General features: G+C 46.4%; 2 long non-coding RNA genes across 2 annotated transcripts; both read right to left on the bottom strand.

Annotated features, from left to right (window-relative positions):
- Positions 1 to 995: 995 nt before the first annotated feature.
- LOC120944476 lies at positions 996 to 3,279 on the bottom strand. Its single transcript, XR_005750388.1, has 4 exons — positions 3,142 to 3,279; positions 2,921 to 3,050; positions 1,438 to 1,672; positions 996 to 1,226 (listed from the first exon to the last, which is right to left on the bottom strand). It is a non-coding gene; the product is annotated as an uncharacterized LOC120944476 (long non-coding RNA).
- A 13,345-nt stretch (positions 3,280 to 16,624) lies between these two features.
- LOC120944479 lies at positions 16,625 to 19,416 on the bottom strand. Its single transcript, XR_005750391.1, has 3 exons — positions 19,176 to 19,416; positions 17,802 to 17,879; positions 16,625 to 16,686 (listed from the first exon to the last, which is right to left on the bottom strand). It is a non-coding gene; the product is annotated as an uncharacterized LOC120944479 (long non-coding RNA).
- Positions 19,417 to 19,659: the final 243 nt, after the last annotated feature.

The raw sequence follows: 19,659 nt of genomic DNA, 5'->3' as shown, positions 1-19,659 counted from the left end.
AGGCGGGGCCTCTAGTAATTTGGGGGGCCCTTCGCAGCTTTGCGGGGCCCTAAGCAGCTTTCATAGTGAGCCTATAGGGAGGATCGGCCCTGACAAGACCCTTTGGCCCTATATACTTTGATAATGTAATTGGAGCTCAGCAAAGAGCCACATGCAAATAATTGCATCCAAAAAACAGCACACGTGCAGTAAGAGCGACTGCGTTTATGTACAATTAAATAGCCCACGTGCAGTAACAGCAACTGTGTTTATGTGCAATTAAATAGCACACGTGCAGTAAGAGCGACTGCGTTTATGGGCAAAAAAACAGCACACGTGCAGTAAGAGCAACTGCGTTTATGGGCAAAAAAACAGCACACGTACAGTAAGAGCGATTGCGTTTATGTGCAATTAAATAGCCCACGTGCAGTAACAGCAACTGCGTTTTTTGTGCAAATAAATAGCCCAGGTGCAGTAACAGCAACTGCGTTTACGTGCAAATAAATAGCACCCGTGCAGTAACAGCTAATGCGCTTATGTGCAATTAAATAGCACACGTGCAGTAACAGCAACTGCGTTTATGTGCAATTAAATAGCACACGTGCAGTAACAGCAACTGCGTGTATGTTCAATTAAATAGCACACGTGCACTAACAGCAACTGCGTTTATGTGCAATTAAAAAGCACACGTGCAGTAACAGCTAATGTGTTTATGTGCAATTAAATAGCACACGTGCACTAACAGCAACTGCGTTTATGTGCAATTAAATAGCACACGTCCACTAACACTGAGTACTATGTTTAGGTGTAAACTAAACAGCATACAGGCAATACAACACGTTAGAGTACTGCAGCTAGCACAATCTACTGCCTAACAAATAGGAATAGCTGATCTAGCTAGAAAGGACTAGACACTGAAGTGGAGAGAATGGGGCTGCTCACCCCGAAAAATATAACAAAAAGAGTTTTCCCAGATGGGGTTGTTGCGCAGCTCTGATAGAGAAAGGTGTAAACCATGTAGTAAAAAATATATATTTTATTTGATTCACATGTAAAAAATGGGAACAAGGAGGGATGGCGCAATGGATGGAACATGAGTTATAGCAGGTACACAAACAGCGTTTACATGAATGTATAAAACGGTACACAAATGGTGTTTATACGATCAAAAATATGCATCATAATATAAACAATTCTAACGAACGTTTTGACCTGTTAAAGGTCTTCTTCAGAGAAATTTTGTGTAGCTGAAAGGGAACAGATAGTGGTTAGACATCTCATGATTGTAATTTTAAATATTAGAAAATACATTATTACGTTTTAAGTTTGTGTCTGCTAATACAAAGGGCCTGGATATGGAGAAGCAGTAAGCTACAATACAATATAGGCAGTTCATATGTGTTTAATACAGAACAATAATATTAAATGTATTTTTTGGGGGATTTGTAGTCCCCTTACCTTGATGCGGTGTCACAGGTGAGTCCTGCGGGCCGGACGCTTAGATCAAATGGCCCACCCAAGAGCGCCCCCCATCCCAGGGAGTGTGGCAGCCAGCCACGCCGTGTGGAGCGCCTCGCTCGACACCACAAGAGGTCACCCCCAAAATAGGTAGGGCGGGTGGTGGAAGGACCGTGCGAAAGCCCGGGAGGGATGGGGGAGATTGGAGGTGATGGGAAGGAAAACTTAAAAAAGCCTGAAAGCAAGATAATACGGTGGTATTATGGACTGTATCTTTATACACATGCATAACAGGTAATTGAATGATATGAACATTGGTCCTTGAGGATGGGTGGGTAAGAGAACAGGACACAGATAGGACCGACATGAACTGTCGGTAACAGGGAAAAAGGCCAAGGGATGCCGGTATAAAGATTATAAAGCAGTGTGTCTCTAAAGAAAGGGTGCGTAGGTCTCCCTATGGCACGGAAAAAAGACAGAAAAGAAGGGGAATGGGGAAAAAGGGAAAGAGGGAAGAGAGGAGGAAAGGAAAAGGGGAGGGGAAGTGGAGGGAGGAAATGGAGAATGGGAGAAAGAAAAGGAAAGAGAAGGAAGGAAAGGAAAAGAAAAAAGGGGGAGTGGGGTAAAGATGCTGGGAAAATCCAGAAAAAGAAAAAGAAAAAGAAAAAAGGAGGGAAGAAAAAGGAGAGGGAGGAAGGAAGCAATGAGGGAATAAGGAAGGGAGGCTAAGGAAATTAAAGGGGAAAGGAAGGAAGGAAAGAAGAAAAGGAGGGGATGGGGGAGGGGAGATGGCAAGGGAGTGAAGGGAGAAGGGAAGCTGGGGATGAATGGAGAGTGAGAAAAAGTGAAAAAAGATGTGTGAACAAAGGTGCTAAGTGCAAAGTGAAAGAGGTAGTGACAGCAAAAACCAATTGAATAAAAAGAGTGTGGGAGTGATGAGTGAATGAGTGAAGGCGGGGAAAAAAGGAGAAAAAAAAAAAAAGAGAGACAGGGGGGGAAAATGAGAATAAGAGTGGGGGGTGTGCAAGAAGTGAGAGGGAAAGGAAGAAGAGTGAGGGTGGATAACAGAAGTGAAGAAACAAGGAAAGTGAAAAAAGGAAAAGGAGGAGTGAGGGGAGGTGTTGAAAGAGGGGGAGGGGGGGTAGGTGTGAAAGCGGCAAAGGGAAGCAAAAAGAGGGTGAGGAAGAAGGAAAGGGAGAATGTGAAGGGGGGAAAAAAAGGGAAGAAAAGGGAAAAAAGGAAAAACAAAAAATGAAATGAAAACGTGTGGAGACATATGAAGGAGGAAAAGGTGATTGGAAGGGGGGGATGGGATGTGAAAAGTGAGGATGGGTGCTGTGATGTTAGAGGGATGATAGGAAATTGGTGATATGAGTGTAAAAGGGTGAAGCTGCAAAAGAAGGGGGGGGTGATGGGACAGGAGCATGAGTGATGAAAGATGGGAAAGGCGATAAACGTAGGGAGAGGATCGGGAGAGTAGTACCTTTAAAATGTAGAGAGATGTTGGAGAATTTGAAAACAAATTCGCAGGCTTCCTAGGCATGGATCACAATGTTGGATCAGAATGCTGCTGGTGTAAAAGTAGCAACAGCAAGCAGACAATGTGGTTTTCTCTGTAAGGGGAGATAATATAGTATTGCATTGAGAGAAAGCCTGGCCAAAAACGGCAGGGAGAGGTTGGGAAATTGTGCAGCCTAATCTTACCCACAGCGCAGGATGAGCGGTGTGCCGTGTATGAAGGTGCCAATGTGATCCTAACAGTGAGCCATAGAGAGCATAGCTATATATGGTGCACCTGGCCTAATTAGGGGGTGGGAGAGGAATCAATCTGGATCTGATTGATCACGGTCCGCCCCTAGGCCCCATTGATCCAAAAATTAACCATCACCCTCCCAGGGCAATCAATGTACCCTACACATACCTGGTGAGTGGCCAGGACTAAGGCGGCGGTGGCCTCCTCGGCGTGTGCGCGCGCCTGCGGCGTGGACTCCGCCCGTCGCCCCCACACTACCGTGTGATCGAGTGACGTCATCGCATGCACGCGAGCCAGCCGCGCACGCGCGATGCAAGCCACTGGGTGTGGAGGCGGTGCACACATGCCACCAGCAGGGGGAGAGTGCATTCCCCATACATGAGGCGACTGCGCGCTGTCGCCATCATGCGGGGAAATGCTATAGCGCAAGTGATCGCGCTAATCTCTCACCCTGCTGGGTGGTGGACGGGAGAATCCAGGGAGCGGCGGCTGGGAACACACCTGGGGGAGGGAGAGCGTCAAAGAGGGGCCAGTGGAGGCGCCGTTCAAACTACACAGCAATGACACAATACAACAAGGAAGAGGGATCATTATAGAAAAAAAGCCACACAGAAATATTTACATATATACATGAGAGCCATACACAGATCATCAAGGGAATGCAGTTCCACTTATTGTTATGCAAATTCATATAGGCAGTAGTGGCCAGCTGAAACATACATGTTTTTGGTCCAGAACCATGGCCATCATATAATTACCCTGTAAACCTGTGTACTACAGGTGTGAGGATTGTATATGGTATTCTTCTAAAAGAACATGGGATGTGGCAAATGACTGATAGCGGGGGGCAAGTGGCAGTAGTTTACATGGAGAATTGGTGATCCCTACCATGGTATATGGGGGCCACATATCCGAGTGCGGGGAAGAGACCATATTTGAAACTTTTGGTATATTCGTTAAACCACCGACAGAGTATTCACATTTTAAACATTCTGAGGGGGGTCTGGGAACTAGTATAGTGGTGTAGTTCTAGATGTTGTCAAAATTGATTGTAAAAATTAATTGTGAAAATCAATTTCTACAAAAATTGAAGTTAAACACAAACAGTACAGTGGAATTGAATCTGAAAAATGGCAATTTTTAAAGGTTATGGGGAGAAAAACGCAGGTATGAATTACTGCGTTTTCCCGGATACAAATCCCTTAAGAAAGGGAGCATAAGAGACTGACTCATTAAGACCTGGCAAGGTGGTAGCTTGCAGTCGAAAAAACCATCGCTGCTCGTATTGCAACAAGGTTTTGTTCCAATCTCCGCCTCTATCCGGAATATGGATTCTGTAGAGCGCGGTGAAAGTCACCTTTGGTACTGTATAGTTGTGTTGAAAAACTGCATGTCTCCCAATGGGGAGGTGAAAATTGCCTATTTTCATACTGTAGGTGTGTTTGGCTATCCTTCGCCAGACCTCCTGTTTTGTCTTCCCAATGTAGAAAGCACCATGTTCGCATTCCATGAGGTAGACAATGCCCTTGGTTTGACAGTTGACAAATTGGGAGGGTTTGAAGACATCCCCATTTGGAAGTCGAAAGTTTTTTTTTATTTTCTAATGAGTGGGCAGTGGGAACAATGCCCACAAAGAAAGGTGCCTGATACGGGGCAGCGTGTAGTCTTTTTGGCAGCATCCCTATATTCACTTTGTACCAGACGGTCATGGAGCGAACTGGCACGTTTGAAAGTAACAGAGGGATGGCCTGCAATCAAAGCTCAAATGAGGATTCATACCCCTGCATGAGGTTGGCCCATTCATTGCCCTGATATTGGCTCATATCTCACTCCTCCTTTTCCTTTTTTCCTTTTTTCACTTTCCTTGTTTCTTCACTTCTGTTATCCACCCTCACTCTTCTTCCTTTCCCTCTCACTTCTTGCACACCCCCCACTCTTATCCTCATTTTCCCCCCCTTTCTCTCTTTTTTTTTTTCTCCTTTTTTCCCCGCCTTCACTCATTCACTCATCACTCCCACACTCTTTTTATTCAATTGGTTTTGCTGTCACTACCTCTTTCACTTTGCACTTAGCACCTTTGTTCACACATCTTTTTTCACTTTTTCTCACTCTCCATTCATCCCCAGCTTCCCTTCTCCCTTCACTCCCTTGCCATCTCCCCTCCCCCATCCCCTCCTTTTCTTCTTTCCTTCCTTCCTTTCCCCTTTAATTTCCTTAGCCTCCCTTCCTTATTCCCTCATTGCTTCCTTCCTCCCTCTCCTTTTTCTTCCCTCCTTTTTTCTTTTTCTTTTTCTGGATTTTCCCAGCATCTTTACCCCACTCCCCCTTTTTTCTTTTCCTTTCCTTCCTTCTCTTTCCTTTTCTTTCTCCCATTCTCCATTTCCTCCCTCCACTTCCCCTCCCCTTTTCCTTTCCTCCTCTCTTCCCTCTTTCCCTTTTCCCCCATTCCCCTTCTTTTCTGTATTTTTTCCGTGCCATAGGGAGACCTACGCACCCTTTCTTTAGAGACACACTGCTTTATAATCTTTATACCGGCATCCCTTGGCCTTTTTCCCTGTTACCGACAGTTCATGTCGGTCCAATCTGTGTCCTGTTCTCTTACCCACCCATCCTCAAGGACCAATGTTCATATCATTCAATTACCTGTTATGCATGTGTATAACGATACAGTCCATAATACCACCGTATTATCTTGCTTTCAGGCTTTTTTAAGTTTTCCTTCCCATCACCTCCAATCTCCCCCATCCCTCCCGGGCTTTCGCACGGTCCTTCCACCACCCGCCCTACCTATTTTGGGGGTGACCTCTTGTGGTGTCGAGCGAGGAGCTCCACACGGCGTGGCTGGCTGCCACACTCCCTGGGATGGGGGGCGCTCTTGGGTGGGCCATTTGATCTAAGCGTCCGGCCCGCAGCACTCACCTGTGACACCGCATCAAGGTAAGGGGACTACAAATCCCCCAAAAAATACATTTAATATTATTGTTCTGTATTAAACACATATGAACTGCCTATATTGTATTGTAGCTTACTGCTTCTCCATATCCAGGCCCTTTGTATTAGCAGACACAAACTTAAAACGTAATAATGTATTTTCTAATATTTAAAATTACAATCATGAGATGTCTAACCACTATCTGTTCCCTTTCAGCTACACAAAATTTCTCTGAAGAAGACCTTTAACAGGTCGAAACGTTCGTTAGAATTGTTTATATTATGATGCATATTTTTGATCGTATAAACACCATTTGTGTACCGTTTTATACATTCATGTAAACGCTGTTTGTGTACCTGCTATAACTCATGTTCCATCAATTGCGCCATCCCTCCTTGTTCCCATTTTTTACATGTGAATCAAATAAAATACATATTTTTTACTACATGGTTTACACCTTTCTCTATCAGAGCTGCGCAACAACCCCATCTGGGAAAACTATTTTTGTTAGCTGATCTAGCTAAGCTATACAGTGTACAACGCCTAGGATGTATATATATCCTCTACACACTGTACATTTAACTAAACTGACTAGCCTGCCTGCTCTATCTATCTATCTATCTATCTATCTGGTAGAAAAGACACTGGCCCGGATTCAGAAAGGAGATACGACGGCGTATCTCCGGTTACGCTGTTGTATCTCTGAGTGCGGGCTGTCGTATCTATGCGACTGATTCAGAGAATCAGTTACGTATAGATTTCCCTAAGATCCGACCAGCGTAAGTGTCTTATACTGTCGTATCTTAGGCTGCATATTTACGCTGGCCGCTAGGTGGCGCTTCCGTATAGTTATGCGATGAATATGCTAATTAGGTAGATACGCCGATTCAGAAACGTACGTCCGGCCGGCGCATTTTTTTTACGTCATTTACGTTAGTCTTTTTTCGGCGTAAAGTTACCCCTGCTATATGAGGCGTAGCTAATGTTAAGTATGTAATGGAAGGGCTCTCGCGCTATCGATATTCTAAACCTAGGGGGCACTGCTGCAGTTACCTGAAATTGGTCCCAGCCAAAAATGAAAACAAATGAAATGAGTGATAATAACTGCGCTGTGTGGGTATGGAGGGATAGGGCAACAACCACAAAATAAATAAATAAATAAATAAAACTAAGCAGTGATCAAATAAGTCCCACCAAATGGGCGGGGTGAACTCTACAAGCAGTGTGCAATCTGAATTGTGAAGGTGGGTGATCTGGAAAAGGTTAACACTATGCAGCAAAATCCTTATAAGGAAATAAAATAAACATGGAAGTACAGTTATCAAAATAAATGTCCAAGATTGGTACTAAAGACCAAAGGTAAGTGATCCCAACACATAATAAAGGATAAAAATCCAGTGAAATCAAGTGCAAATACAAATCTCGCATCCAAAAAGCATATATTTAAAGGTGCAGTCCTTGATAGCTGTGAGTGATAAGTGATGAGAAACCAGGAAATCCAATATTTCAGAGAAGAGCAAGCTTCGGTGCGCACACCTCTAGTGGTATGGAATGCTCACCTCAAGGCCATAGCACGGATAGCCTGGATACCACTCAGGGTGTACTCAAAGATCCAGCAGGATGAGGGCTAGATGTAGTCTCCACTTTAAATGACCATATTGGAAGAAACAAGAAAAAGATATGGCGTAATACTGGAAGCAAGGGTCTAAAAAACGATCAATCACATGCACATGCACTCATGTCATGACTTCATCTGATGAAGTCATGTGACATGACGCCACTAGTAGGGACAGGAAGTACCAGACCTCACACACTCTGAAGAGAGAGATATGAGCTCGCTGCTCGTTTTGTTTGGATATTTCTGACATTTTAAATGTGAGTTTTTTATATGTTTTTATATTAAATACCTTTTGAAGCGGAGCTGTACTATGTGCCTTCTTCTCTCTTTGCCCATCTATACCTGCTGAGCATTTAGTGCCAGTATCCGTGGATTTTTAGGTGGAGGCCAAAGAGAGAGGATCAGCATACAATCAAGATCTCAGACTGGGTCGCACGAACTCGCCGTTCGTAGGAGATAGGCCCACTGCTCACGGCCTCCATGTGAGTGCATGTGCATGTGATTGATCGTTTTTTAGACCCTTGCTTCCAGTATTACGCCATATCTTTTTCTTGTTTCTTCCAATATGGTCATTTAATGTGGAGACTACATCTAGCCCTCATCCTGCTGGATCTTTGAGTACACCCTGAGTGGTATCCAGGCTATCCGTGCTATGGCGTTGAGGTGAGCATTCCATACCACTAGAGGTGTGCGCACCGAAGCTTGCTCTTCTCTGAAATATTGGATTTCCTGGTTTCTCATCACTTATCACTCACAGCTATCAAGGACTGCACCTTTAAACATATGCTTTTTGGATGCGAGATTTGTATTTGCACTTGATTTCACTGGATTTTTATCCTTTATTATGTGTTGGGATCACTTACCTTTGGTCTTTAGTACCAATCTTGGACATTTATTTTGATAACTGTACTTCCATGTTTATTTTATTTCCTTATAAGGATTTTGCTGCATAGTGTTAACCTTTTCCAGATCACCCACCTTCACAATTCAGATTGCACACTGCTTGTAGAGTTCACCCCGCCCATTTGGTGGGACTTATTTGATCACTGTTTAGTTTTATTTATTTATTTATTTATTTTGTGGTTGTTGCCCTATCCCTCCATACCCACACAGCGCAGTTATTATCACTCATTTCTAATGTTAAGCATGGACGTCGTTCCCGGGTCGAGTTTTGAAAATTTTACGTAGTTTGCGTAAGTCGTTCGTGAATAGGGCTGTACGTGAGTTACGTTCACGTCTAAAGCAATGACGACTTGCGGCGTAATTTTCGAGCATGCGCACTGGGATTTTTTCACGAATGGCGCATGCGCCGTTCGTAAAATACGTCAAAAACGTGGGGTCACAGTGAATTAACATAAAACACGCCCACATCATCCCCATTTGAATTAGGCGGGCTTACGCCGACACAAATACGTTACGCCGCCGTAACTAAGGGCTTAAGTTGTTTCTGCATACGGAACTTGCGCCCTAAGTTACGGCGGCGTACCGTATATGTGATACGTTACGCCGCGCCGACAGATACTGCAATGTATCTGAATCCGACCCACTGTGTCTCTCTCTCTCTCTCTCTCTCTAACTGACTGACTGACTTTTATTTAACAACGCCGCAACACACTACACGCGTGTGGGGCGTGTACTAAACCCCCTGAGCCATTATTGGCCAAAGCCACCCTGGCCAATTATGGTTCTTCGTTTTTTGCGTGCTGTGATTGGCCAAGCATGTAGGGTCATGGTGCATGCTTGACCAATCATCAGCGCGCAATACCGCAGTGAATTATGGGCCGTTGCGCATCATTCGAATTTGGCGCGAACGACCCGTTTTGTTCGAAATTCGACGAACGTACAAACAGACAATGTTCGAGTCGAACATACGTTCGAATCGAACACAAAGCTCATCCCTAATCAAGGCCCACTGGCGTGGGGAAAAAACCCAAGCTCCCCTGACCCAGTTCTGCTGCCATATTGGCACAGGTACTCATTGATGGCCCTCTGCTGCGTGTGCAGCCGCTGCAGCATGGCCAATGTAGAGTACCATCTGGTGGGCATGTCACAGATTAGGCGGTTCTTGGGCTGGTTGTATTCCCTTTGGAGGTCTGTCAGCCGAGCAGTGGCATTGTATGGAAAAAAGGAATATTGTTGCGCAGACCCAACCTAAAGTGCAAAAAAATATATTTGTGTCAGCCGCGTCTTAAGTGTGCCATACAGCACAAAACAAACATAGTAGAAAAAGGAAGTCGCGCTAATTTAGAGTGATATAATGAACCAAACGTGACTAACAGACAATAGATTAGAAACAGTTCAAAATATGGTGGTGAAAACCACCAGTAATGTGGGTATAGATTGTAAATGACTATTGAATATCATGAATGTCTCTGCAGTTGATATACACAATTTAACAAACTAGGCAAGCCAAGAAGTTGGAAGCAGTCCACAGGTGTAGTGATGAAAGAAATCTCAGGTAACAGTGATGGCAACCACGCTGTGTTCAAAACAAACAGGAGACCTCCACCACAGATAATACTGACTCTTACCAGAATACAGTAAATATACAGCATAAAAATCAGATCCAGCAGCAGCCCAAATGGTTATCTTCAACCAGCGATATCCCAATAGGGGAACTCTCCATTCATTAGTGATCACCATTTAAATCCAAGCTCCACAGATATGTAAAGAAACACCAAGAGGGGAATATAGCGTAATACTGCGCTGATTTATTTAAAACATAGAACAGCCGAATGCTTACTTACATTCCGAAGATATAAAATAGGCATCAAGCGGGCATAAAAAGTAGAAACAGCAGGGCAAAAAAACACAGTACGCCAACACACAGTCCGGCCGGCTGTGTTTTTTTGCCCTGCTGTTTCTACTTTTTATGCCCGCTTGATGCCTATTTTATATCTTCGGAATGTAAATAAGCATTCGGCTGTTCTATGTTTTAAATAAATCAGCGCAGTATTATGCTATATTCCCCTCTTGGTGTTTCTTTACATATCTGTGGAGCTTGGATTTAAATGGTGATCACTAATGAATGGAGAGTTCCCCTATTGCAGTGTTTCTCAATTCCAGTCCTCAGGCCCCCCCAACAGGTCAGGTTTTCAGGATTTCCCTCAGAAGAAAAGGCTGTGGTGATTACTAAGGCAGTGAAACTGATCAAATCACCTGTGCAAAATAATGGAAATCCTGAAAACCTGACCTGTTGGGGGGCCTGAGGACTGGAATTGAGAAACACTGCCCTATTGGGATATCGCTGGTTGAAGATAACCATTTGGGCTGCTGCTGGATCTGATTTTTATGCTGTATATTTACTGTATTCTGGTAAGAGTCAGTATTATCTGTGGTGGAGGTCTCCTGTTTGTTTTGAACACAGCGTGGTTGCCATCACTGTTACCTGAGATTTCTTTCATCACTACACCTGTGGACTGCTTCCAACTTCTTGGCTTGCCTAGTTTGTTAAATTGTGTATATCAACTGCAGAGACATTCATGATATCCAATAGTCATTTACAATCTATACCCACATTACTGGTGGTTTTCACCGCCAGTGGCATTGTATGACCTTTGGAAATGCACACAGACTTTCCAGGCCTGCTTCAGGACATCCTGTAAGCCCGGGTACCTGCCCAAGAACCGCTGCCCCACCAAATTCAGAACATGAGCAAAACAGGGCACATGGGTCAGTTTTCCCTGTCGCAGGGCAGAGAGGAGGTTGGTGCCATTGTCGCTAACCACCATTCCTGGCTTAAGGTGGTGTGGCGTCAACCACCTCTGAGCCTGCCCCTGTAGAGCTGACAGAACCTCTGCCCCAGTGTGGCTCCTGTCTCCCAAGCACACCAGCTCTAGGACCGCATGGCATCTCTCTGCCTGCATTCCTGCATAGCCCCTCGTACGCCTACAGAGCACGGCTGGTTCCGAGGAAACATCAGCACAGGAAGAGGCCACAGAGGAAGAAGAAGAGGAGGGGGTGGAGGGAGAGGTGTGTCACAACCAGTAGTAGTGTTTTGGAGGCGTGGTGGCGGAACAACCTCCAACACTACTGTACCTTGCCCTCTGTCCTTCCCAGCTGCCAGCAGAGTCACCCAATGCGCCGTGAAAGAGAGGTAACGTCCCTGTCCATGCCTGCTGGACCATGAGTCAGCAGTGATATGCACCTTACCACTGACCGCCCTGTCCAGCGAAGCATGGACATTGCCTTCCACATGCCGGTAGAGAGCGGGAATCGCCTTCCATGAGAAAAAGTGGCGTTTGGGTACTTGCCACTGAGGTACCGCACATTCCACAAACTCACGGAAGGGGGCAGAATCTACCAACTGAAAAGGTAGCAGTTGAAGTGCTAGCAATTTCGCTAAGCTAGCATTCAACGGCTGGGCATGTGGATGGCTGGGAGAGTACTTCTTTCGGCGCTGCAGCAGCTGGGGCAGGGAAATTTGTCTGCTACCATCAGTAGATTTCCTGCATGTACTACTAGGTTGTGACACACCTATTTCTACACCTTCAGTCCTATCAGTGCAGGCTTCAGAGAGGACTGAGGGTCTAGTGGGGTTGGAGGTTCCAGCTGATGAGGGGCAAGGGGAGGTCCGCTTTGTTCTTTGGTGTGGGTCTTTCAGGTATGCTTGCCAACGAACTGCATGGCAGGTCAACATATGGTTGTATAGGGTTGTAAGGGAACCCCCCCCCTACGCCGAAAAACCGACGTAGGGGGTCCCCCTACAATCCATACCAGACTTGTATCCAAAGCACGCTACCCGGCTGGCCAGGAAAGGAGTGGGGATGAGCGAGCACCCCCCCTCCTGAGCCGTACCAGGCCGCATGCCCTCAACATGGGGGGGTCGGGTGCTCTGGGGCAGGGGGGCGCACTGCGAGCCCCCCCCCACCCCAGAGCACCCTGTCCCCATGTTGATAAGGACAGGGCCTCATCCCGACAACCCTGGCCGTTGGTTGTCGGGGTCTGCGGGCGGGGGGCTTATCGGAATCTGGGAGCCCCCTCAAATAAGGGGGCCCCCCACCCTAAGTGAATGGATATGGGGTACATCGTACCCCTACCCATTCACCTGGATGCAAAGTGTTAAAGTTAATAAACACACGACACAGGGTTTTTAAAATAATTTATTAGTCTGCTCCGGGGCCCCCCTGTCTTTTTTAGCTCTTTTAGCAGGGGGGGCTTCTTCTTCCGCTCTCCGGGGGGGTCTTCTGCTCTCCGGGGGGTCTTCTCCGCTCTCCGGGGGGGTCTTCTCCGCTCTGGGGGGTCTTCTTCTATCTTCGCCGCTCTCCGCTGTTGACTCGGCGCACCCCGGTTCTTCTTGCGCTGTCCGGTGCCTTCTCCTTCGGTGCTGGCCGCCGCTAACTTCGTGTGTTAGCTCAGTTACTAGCAGGCGGCCAGCACGCTCTTCTGTGACGTCGTCTTCTTCTTTTCTCTTCTTCTCCCTTCTTCCGATGTTGACCCGACGGCTCTTCTCGCTGCAATGACAGGTGCGCGGCTTGCATCCGACTTATATAGGCCTCACAGTCCCATCATGCTCCGGTACCTACCCACGTGGCCGGCCGGGTAGCGTGCTTTGGATACAGGTCTGGTATGGGTTGTAAGGAGACCCCCCCTACGCCGAAAAACCGACGTAGGGGGGGGTCTCCTTACAACCCATACCAGACCTAAGGGCCTGGTATGCTCCTGGGGGGGGAACCTATGTCGGTTTTTTATTTAAAAATTGGTGTGGAGTTCTCCCTCTAAGGAATGCATACCAAATGCCGCACCTAGAATTGGCGGGAATCCAAGTCGGATCTCCCGTCGCTTCTATGATGGCTTTGTCTCCATCGCGGCAAGCCAGCTCGGCGCTGGCTCCCGCGATGAGGCTCGTAGGTGGTCAATCTCGCCAAGAAAGGGAGCAAGATTGACACAATATAGCGGTCACCCACTGTATGTTGCAAATAGCAACGGTGCGATCTGATGCACATGTCTCAAAAAAGGCCCACACCAAAGAACTTTTGCAGTACCGTTGAGACACAGCAGCACCCTGCATAGGCGTAGCTCTGCGATGTAATGCAGTTGGTGTGCTGCCCTTAAAGGGGAGTTCCACCCACAATTTCACTTTTTAAATATAAATACCCCTGTAATACACAAGCTTAATGTAGTCTAGTAAAGTTAGTCTGTAAACTAAGGTCCGTTTTGTTAGGTTGTTAGAGTATTTAGTTAGTTTATAATCTAGAAATAGCCCGTGGCCATCTTAAGTGTGGGCATCATGAAGCCAGACTGTATGACTTCCTGGATTTCTGCCTTGCAGATCTCGCACATGCTCAGTGCTGCACAAGCAATGTAATAGTTTCAGGTCAGGTTTCCATAGCAACGGGAGTGTCAGAGGAACCTCTCCTCCCCCCATCCTCCTTCCAGGAACCAGTAAATATACTAAATAATTTGTTTCTATGCAAATATATCTACATAACAAGTCTATCTATCTATCTATCTATCTATCTATCTATCTATCTATCTATCTATCTATCTATCTATCTATCTATCTATCTATCTATCTATCTATCTATCTATCTATCTATCTATCTATCTATCTATCTATCTATCTATCTATCTATCTATCTATCTATCTATCTATCTATCTATCTATCTATCTATCTATCTATCTATCTATCTATCTATCTATCTATCTATCTATCTATCTATCTATCTATCTATCTATCTATCTATCTATCTATCTATCTATCGTGGTGTGTATACATACTAAACGTGCGCCGTCAATAAATTAATTTTGTTTAGTTTCGCATTAGCCATTATTTCGTATTTCGTGCCCGAAACTCAATTTTCGTTAGATTCATTCACTTTTCATAAAAAATTACCAACATTCGTTATGATGAATTTAAAAAGCTGGATGCTCAAAAAGGACTAATAGTATCTGCTGTGATCATTATGAGGGGCTCCCACCATCACTGTGCTGTGCTGAGTTCCCGGATGCGATGCGCAATGTTATGGTGGCAATGTGCTTTGCTGGGGAAAGGAGGAAGCAGGAGGAACTCAGCACAGCACAGGGATGGTGGGAACCCCTCATAATGAACACAGGGATGGTGGGAACCCCTCATAATGAGCACAGGGATGGTGGGAACCCCTCATAATGAGCACAACGGGTGTACAGACCCAGGAACTTAGCACAGGGATGGTGGGAACCCCTCATAATGAGCACAGCACAGGGATGGTGGGAACCCCTCATAATAAGCACAGGGATGGTGGGAACCCCTCATAATGAACACAGGGATGGTGGGAACCCTTCATAGTGAGCACAGCACAGGGATGGTGGGAACCCCTCATAATGAGCACAGGGATGGTGGGAACCTCTCATAATGAGCACAGGGATGGTGGGAACCCCTCATAATGAGCACAGCGGGTGTACAGACCTAGGAACTCAGCACAGGGATGGTGGGAACCCCTCATAATGGGGCACAGCTGGTGTACAGACCCAGGAACTCAGCACAGGGATGGTGGGAACCCCTCATAATGGGGCACAGCGGGTGTACAGACCCAGGAACTCAGCACAGCACAGGGATGGTGGGAACCCCTCATAATGAGCACAGCACAGGGATGGTGCGAACCCCTCATAATGGGGCACAGCAGGTGTACAGACCCAGGAAGTCAGCACAGCACAGGGATGGTGGGAACCCCTCATAATGAGCAGAGGGATGCTGGGAACCCCTCATAATGAACACAGGGATGGTGGGAACCCCTCATAATGAGCACAGAGATGGTGGGAACCCCTCATAATGAGCACAGCGGTTGTACAGACCCAGGAACTCAGCACAGGGATGGTGGGAACCCCTCATAATGAGCACAGCACAGGGATGGTGCGAACCCCTCATAATGGGGCACAGCAGGTGTACAGACCCGGGAACTTAGCACAGTACAGGGATGGATGGATGGTGGGAACCCCTCATAATGAGCACAGGGATGGTGGGAACCCCTCATAATGGGTACAGCGGGTGTACAACTCCAGGAACTCAGCACAGGGATGGTGGGAACCCCTCATAATGAGCACAGCACATGGATACATTCATACAATGTATGAACAGCGATCAGTCATACCCCCCTTCAGTTAGAACACACAGGGAACATACTTAACCGCTTACCTGCCAGTGGCATTTTTATAGCACTGATCGCTATAAAAATGCCAATGGTCCCAAAAATGTGTCCGATGTGTCCGCCATAATGTCGCAGTAACGATAAAAAAAAGAAAAAAAATCGCTGATCACCGACATTACTAGTAAAAAAAAAAAATATTAATAAAAATGCCATAAAACTTTCCCTGATTTTGTAAACGCTATAACTTTTGCGCAAACCAAACGCTTATTGCGATTTTTTTTTTTTTAAGAAAAATATGTAGAAGAATACGTATCGGCCTAAACTGAGGAAATTTTTTTTTTTTTATATATATATATTTTTGGGGGATATTTATTATAGCAAAATGTAAAAAATATTAATTTTTTTAAAAAATTGACGCTCTATTTTTGTTTATAGTGTAAAAACTAAAAATCGCAGAGGTGATCAACTACCACCAAAAGAAAGCTCTATTTGTGTGAGAAAAAAAAATAAAAGCCAATTTTGTTTGGGAGCCACGTCGCACGACCGTGCAATATATATATAATATATAAGTAATATATTATAGAGAAAAAAGGGGTTTGGCAACCAAAAATTGTGCAAGAGAAAGAAGGCAAGAAAGAAATGTAGCACGAGAAAGCAGATTGCTGGCGTTTGCTCTAAATAATGAGCAATAGTATGTTGCACTGTAATAACTTTCATTATGAAGAAAGAAACAGCTAAGAAATTAAATTATTTAAAAAGGAGAAATTCTAAATACATTTTGTGAATAAAAACACGTTTTTATATATATTTTTATTGACACATGAATATACATTTTTATTATAATGACATTTTATAAGGTTTAGAGTTGTCCAAATATACCTAAAAAAAATATAGTATTTATAATACCGTATATAATTATCAAGGTGAAAATAGATGAGAGAGAGAGAGAGAGAGAACGCAGAGAGAGAGAGAGAGAGAACGCAGAGAGAGAGAGAGAGAACGCAGAGAGAGAGAACGCGAGAGAGAACGCAGAGAGAGAGAACGAGAGAGAACGCAGAGAGAGAGAACGAGAGAGAACGCAGAGAGAGAGAGAGAGAGAACGCAGAGAGAGAGGGCGAGAGAGAACGCAGAGAGAGAGAGAGAACGCAGAGAGAGAGGGCGAGAGAGAACGCAGAGAGAGAGAACGCATAGAGAGAGAGAGAACGCAAAGAGAGAGAGCAGAGAGAGAGCAGAGAGAGAACGCAGAGAGAGCGAGAGAGAACGCAGAGAGAGAGAGCGAGAGAGAACGCAGAGAGAGAGAGCGAGAGAGAACGCAGAGAGGGAGAGAGAGAACGCAGAGAAAGAGGGCGAGAGAGAACGCAGAGAGAGAGAGAACGCAGAGAGAGAGGGCGAGAGAGAACGCAGAGAGAGAGAACGCATAGAGAGAGAGAGAACGCAGAGAGAGAGAGCAGAGAGAGAGCAGAGAGAGAGCAGAGAGAGAACGCAGAGAGAGAGGAGAGAACGCAGAGTTAGGCCCCGTACACACGACAGAGGAACTCGACGTGCTTGGCACGTCGAGTTCCTCGTCGAGTTTTGGGATGAAGCCGCCGAGGAGCTCGGCGGGCCGCCTTCTCCCATAGAACAACGCGGACAACGAGAAAATAGAGAACATGTTCTCTATTTTCTCGTCGAGTTCCTCGGCGGCTCCATCGAGCCAAAACTGTACAGACGACAGAGTTTCTCGGCAGAATCCGGGTTTTGACCGAGTTTCTCGGTGAATTCTGCCGAGAAACTCTGTCGTGTGTACGAGGCCAGAGAGAGAGAGAAGAGAGAATGCAGAGAGAGAGAGAGAGAACGCAGAGAGAGAGAGAGAACGCAGAGAGAGAGAGAGAGAACGCAGAGAGAGAGAGAACGCAGAGAGAGAGAGAACGCAGAGAGAGAGAGAGAGAACGCAGAGAGAGAGAGAGAGAGAACGCAGAGAGAGAGAGCGAGCAGAGAGAAATGTTTTACAATACCTGAAAATAATGGTTTTAGAGTATGGAGGAAACCGAATCGGATGTCGATCCTCTGCTCAAAAGCCAAATTCTTAGTTCCTGCAAGAAAAAGCAATAGTCAATATGTTTGTGAGAGAACGAGGGGGAGAGGGATAGGGGGAGGAAGAGAATTCGGACAATACCTGAAAATAATGGGTTTAGACTAGAGTATCCAGGAACACCTCACAGAACAGAACACCGCACAGAACAGAACACCGCACCGCACAGAACAGAACACCGCACCGCACAGAACAGAACACCGCACCGAACAGAACAGAACACCGCACCGCACAGAACAGAACACCGAACCGCACAGAACACCGCACAGAACACCGCACCGCACAGAACACCGCACCCCACAAAACAGAACACTGCACAAAACAGAACACCACACCGCACAAAACAGAACACCACAACGCACAAAACAGAACACCGCACAGAACACCGCACCGCACAGAACAGAACACCGCACCGCACCGCACAGAGCAGAACACCGCACCGCACAAAACAGAACGGAACACCGCACAAAACAGAACACCGCACAGCACAAAACAGAACACCACACTGCACAAAACAGAACACCACACTGCACAAAACAGAACACCACACAGAAGAGAACACCGCACAGAAGAGAACACCGCACAGAACAGAACACCGCACAGAACAGAACACCGCACAGAACAGGACACCACACAGCACAGGACACCACACAGCACAGGACACCACACAGCACAGGACACCACACAGCACAGGACACCACACAGCACAGGACACCACACAGCACAGGACACCACACAGCACAGGACACCTCACAGCCCAGGACATCACACAGGACAGCACACCACCACTGAGCACCCACCTGCCATAAGGACAGTCACAGAGGACATTTGGATTCACACCAAGCCAAAGGACATGTGGATTTAGATCGTGCAGCATAGAGATGTCACCAGGGAGCTGCACACAGCTAAATGGCTCAGTGCAAACCCCCCCCCCCCCTTAGTGCAAACCAGGCTTAGTGCAAACCAGGCTCAGTGCAACCCCCCCCCATTCAGTACCTCAGATCAGCGCAGCGACAGCACATGGACAGAAGGTCCCCTCCCCCTCCTCTGTACACATACACAGAGAGGAGGGGGAGGCGGCTTCACTCAGTATGTCAGGTCAAGTGCCGAGCACCACTCACACAGTCCGTGGCCGTGAGAGGAGGGGATGGATGGGGGGGTTGCACTGAGCCTGGTTTGCACTAAGGGGGGGGGGGGTTTGCACTGAGCCATTCAGCTGTGTGCAGCTCCCTGGTGACATCCCCCCTCCTCTGTTCGCCCAAATTCACCGCTTAGTACGCCTCTATCTCTTACTTACCCTTCCTCACGGCTGCTGTAGAACCCTTGCAAATCACCTTATTCCTTAATCGCCTAGGTGATTAAGCCAGGAAGCTGACTTTTAAAACGGCAGAAAAGGTATTTACTATACAAAAAAAGAAAAGAGATTGTCCATTATGAAATCTAGGCACTAAGGACATGCAGCACAGCCAAACATGAAAAAATGGGTGGAACTCCACTTTAAGCTGGCCCCTGGAGGGCATACTTCCTCTTTGGAGATGTGCCTGTGCCTCTTCCTCCTCCTCCTCCTCCTCCTCTTCCTCCTCCTCTCTCCTATCAGGCACCCACGTAGAGTCAGTGACCTCATCATCCCCTCCCTCCTCATCACTGTCGAAAACCTGGCAGTATGCTGCAGCTGGGGGAACATGACTGCCAGATTGCTGTCCCTCTCGGGCACCCGCTCTCTATGGGCTCACATCAATGCCTTCCTCTATCTGTGTTCCGTCATCGGAGCCTTCAAAACG

This window comes from Rana temporaria, chromosome 6 (assembly GCF_905171775.1).
Source record: "Rana temporaria chromosome 6, aRanTem1.1, whole genome shotgun sequence".
NCBI lineage: Eukaryota > Metazoa > Chordata > Amphibia > Anura > Ranidae > Rana > Rana temporaria.
Note: the sequence above shows the minus strand (reverse complement) of the source record. Positions and strands in the feature narration are given on the sequence as shown.